Below are 4127 nucleotides of genomic sequence, written 5' to 3'. Positions count from 1 at the left end.
AACTACTCAATACATAATAATTGTCTTAATAATCAGCTACCATATAGCTCCAAATTTTCGTCAGTCAAAATTTCGTCAAAATTTTTAATTCTTGTTAAAATTAATTTTTCATCAATAAAATTTTCGTCAAAAAACTTTTTGTCAATTTTGTAATTAATACCAAGACCCATGTGGAAAAAAATTTTCGTCGGGTTGAAATTTTCGTCAAGCAAAATTACCTGATGAATTTGAGGAAAATTTTGACCAACAAAAATTTGGAGCTATACAGTACTCACCTCAAGCTCCTGGTGAGTGTGACTAGCACTTTCACTGGTACTACTGTCTGAATCATTCTCATTATATTCAAAAAATTCTAAAACTAAATTAAAAAGAAGAGAAACACAGCAATTATTTACCATTGCAGCCTATGGCTCTAACAGCTTATTCCCACAATGGGGTGTGGCACTTGTCAACGTGACGTGACGTGATCATAGATATTAGAGTAAATGAAAGGGATTGGAAACGGGGCGTAGCAACGAAAAATGCTAGTTGGGACCGTAATTATTCTATTTAGATATCTATCCATATTATTATCCATAGATATTGGAGTAAATGAAAATGGTGAAGTTGCTCTGGAAGGATTTTGAAGGAAATTTGTGTTGCTCCAGGACAACGCTTGCTTATGATCTATAGCCTATTGCACATATAATTTTTAGAGCTACCTACAGCAAGTTTTTTGTCTCTGTAAAGCTATGTTGCAATCAGTTATAGGTACAACAAAATCAACTATTTTTGGCACACTTTAGCTCTTGTAACAAACTCATACTTCATAGATTCTAACTCTAACCTGTATAATTACTTTGGAAAGTGTAATGTCTTTCATATGATTATAATGGTTTCCAGTTTTACTTAAGCATGTTTTGAGAAAAGGGAGAATAATGACATAAATGGTATTTTTAGATGGAAAATGTGCCGTATCATTAAAATTATAAAGTTTTTGGTACAATAGATAACAGTAGTGTTGAGAGGAAACATTAGGCTTCTTGATGCATAAGTTTCACTAACATGAGAACAGTCTTTCGCCAGATATTGCTCCTAAAAGAAGGAAAAGTAGCATGAAAATGGTGACAAAATCCCAACCCGCCTCGGTTTGCTTAGTAACAATATACAAATGAATGGAGGTTGGGCTACGCCCACGCACCCGTTTCCAATCCCTTTCATTTACTCTAATATCTATGACGTGATGCAGTGATGATTCATATCCTCAATTAAAATCATGAATAGTCTCGGTTTAAGTAGAAACATTTAGCAGACCGGTGTGAGTGGCAGAAACCCTCGCAGTAACCAGTGTGAGTAACCTTGGACATTAGACTATACAGCAGCAAGTTATTTCAACTGCAGAACATGGCTGAATCAAATCCATCATTAACAATTGAATCAGCAATCGATGGTAAGATTAAAACATTTGCTGTAGTACCCGAGGCTTTGGTGCATTGCCTCAATATCTATGATATTAAAAAATACACCTCCACCATATAGTGCTGTGGGTTGTGTCAGAAGTGATTTGGAATTAAAGGTTGCTCTTCTATTTTGAAAATAAAAATAATGCATGGAGTTTTGGCAACATGCACCTGATTACACCAGGAAGTAGCCTTAATGTTAAAATTATTATTCTTATTATTTCCCTACTTGTCATTACATGTAATTCCAGGGGTCAACAATGTAGAGAGTGATAGACCCACACTTTAATTAGATTTCTCTGATAGAATAATAATAATAATAATAGATTCTATTACAACAAATAAAAAATTAATGTTAAAAAATGAGTTATCTAGATCTACTAGTATACAATAAAATTTTCTTTGATTGTCATGGGAAAATAATATATCAGCTAGTAATAATTGCTCCATGTATCAACAGCAATGAATCAGCAGCAGTTACCCGGTATTATGACTATACATAGAATGATAAGAGTATAGTAGAAACACAAACTGCACAGTTATCACTTGCTTACAAAAACTACTCTATCTCTATTACTCTATCACTGTTTATACATAAAATTCCTTTTTAATATAGCACTCAATGTTTTATTTTGGTCATTTTGTTATAAAAATGATCTGAATTTAGTGATTTGTGATTTTACGCCATATAGATGAAGTCTGCATGTATGCCACATTTATGACAAGCATGTGACCATATATACATTAATATAATTGGCAGTTGCGTTGTTGGTAATTTGATCACAAACTTATTAATCACCAATACAAAAATCAAGAGTACTCTTGATCTATGTCTTGATCAAAATAATTGAAGCACTATAACATACAATAATTAAAACTAGAGCCAGAGTGCTTTTAATAGTAAAGCAATTAAATAAAATCACTATTAATTAAATGATTTAAAAGCTGCTTTGCATTGTTATTCGTTTGCAGGTAGTCTTGAAAGCTCTAAAGTAGTCAATGCACCCGCTGCAAAGCCTGCTTCAAAAATAGGTAATACTTTTTAACAACCTGGGGGCGAAGCCCCCAGGTCGTTCCTATAATTGAATTCACCGTCGCGCTATGTATATATAATTATATATTTATTTGTATGTCCACACTTACATTTCTTCTATACACGTTGTATTGGTAATTGGAGAAATAACAAGCCTTAACAACCACCCGCCCACGCTCCTTTACGTGAGTGGGTGTGGCACGGCAAACAAAATGGCGGCTTACACATGGGACAAAGTTAAGAGCTTTCTAACAGCAAGAGAGCATAGAGATACTGTCTAAAGACTTCTCTGAAAGCATTATAAGGTAGAGAGAACCTCTATAAGTCTTAATAATGACCAAGTTGTACTTGCAAGGTGGTGAAATCAATTATAGGAATATTTTTTACCCTGTTACGCTTGTTAGTTTTTTAACTGTACACAATACAAAATTAATTAACTAATGGACCTTTTGCACTTAAGCGATTCTAATTAACGCGCACCCAAAGTGGTGGTAAAATGGCGGATTTTTGGAGGAAAAACAGGCTGAACAATCTTCTCTTTTATCCAGCCATTCTAGCTGTAGGAACCACTTTGAGCTGTCCTTTTGTTTCAGTATACTCTGTTTATCTCTTCTGTAAGTTCTTTGGTTGCTATTTTGGCTTTTATAGCATTTTATCATAGGAGTATTCTCATCCATTGGCAACTTATCATTTCTTATGCCCTTGCTATAATTGTATCAGCTCCCATCATACATGTACATAACTCCATTCATTCATGCACTAAGTTATTTATTTATTTATTTATTTATTTTTTTTATTTTTATTTTTTTTTTTCATTTTTTTTCTTTTTTTTTTTTTTCTGGTTCCTGGTGAGTTTACCAGGTTACCATCAGCACTCTAACTCCCTGTGTTTTCATTCTACTATTGTGCTGTAGAGTTTATTAATAATAATAATAATAATAATAATAATAATAATAATAATAATAATAATAATAATTCCCGTTTTTCTAAATTTTGCTTTCAGGAGCCAAGGCACTTGCCCCTCCATTGCTATGAAGACAGAAGTGTATTCAGCTGAGTCCTATGAATAGTGTCAATCATCAGACCTAGTCTCAGTCCATCAGAACCAGGTACGGTGGAATAACTCACTCAGTTGTCATGTTGCAGCTGGAGTGTGGATGATTATGACCATCTTTTCACTTCTTAAAACTATAGGTTGGCTCTTTTATAGATAATTGAGGCATGCAAGAGCTCATTCTTTATCTGTACATTCACTGGTTGTATTGTATGAGCACCTCATGTCGTATTAATACCCCGTGTCGCTATCCAATACTTGCAGAGAGGAATCATCACATTCAGGACTCGTTCATGGCTCTACACCATTTGTATCCTCTCCCAACAGTTTTACTTATTATTTTGAATTATAAAAAAACATTATGGGTGTTGTTGCTAGAACTATTATTGTTGTTATCACTAGGTCACTACATTGATTTGTATAGACGACTATTTATGCATTTACACATACTTTATGATACTAACAGTATATACATAATAATTTGAAACTATCTCAACGATAACAAAGATAATTATTGTAATTAACAAATTTAACATCAATTTTTATTATAAATAAAATATAAAAATCATGTAACGAGGAAGTTTTACTTCATACTGACGTA

At 33.2% G+C, this 4127-nt stretch overlaps 2 long non-coding RNA genes across 2 annotated transcripts in view; one reads left to right on the top strand and one right to left on the bottom strand.

The window, feature by feature from the left end:
- LOC109589522 (uncharacterized) overlaps positions 1 to 381 on the bottom strand; it is a 4658-nt gene extending 4277 nt beyond the window's left edge. Inside the window, exon 1 of the long non-coding RNA XR_002188750.1 lies at positions 276 to 381. This is a non-coding gene — a long non-coding RNA (uncharacterized LOC109589522). The remainder of the gene's footprint in view (positions 1 to 275) is intronic.
- A 3089-nt stretch (positions 382 to 3470) lies between these two features.
- Positions 3471 to 3774, top strand: LOC109589523 (uncharacterized). Its single transcript, XR_002188752.1, has 2 exons — positions 3471 to 3581; positions 3667 to 3774. It is a non-coding gene; the product is annotated as an uncharacterized LOC109589523 (long non-coding RNA).
- Positions 3775 to 4127: the final 353 nt, after the last annotated feature.

Source organism: Amphimedon queenslandica, unplaced genomic scaffold (genome assembly GCF_000090795.2).
Source record: "Amphimedon queenslandica unplaced genomic scaffold, v1.1 AMPQUscaffold_11221, whole genome shotgun sequence".
In the NCBI taxonomy this organism is placed as follows: Eukaryota; Metazoa; Porifera; class Demospongiae; order Haplosclerida; family Niphatidae; genus Amphimedon; species Amphimedon queenslandica.
This window is presented reverse-complemented; position numbering and strand designations above follow the sequence as displayed.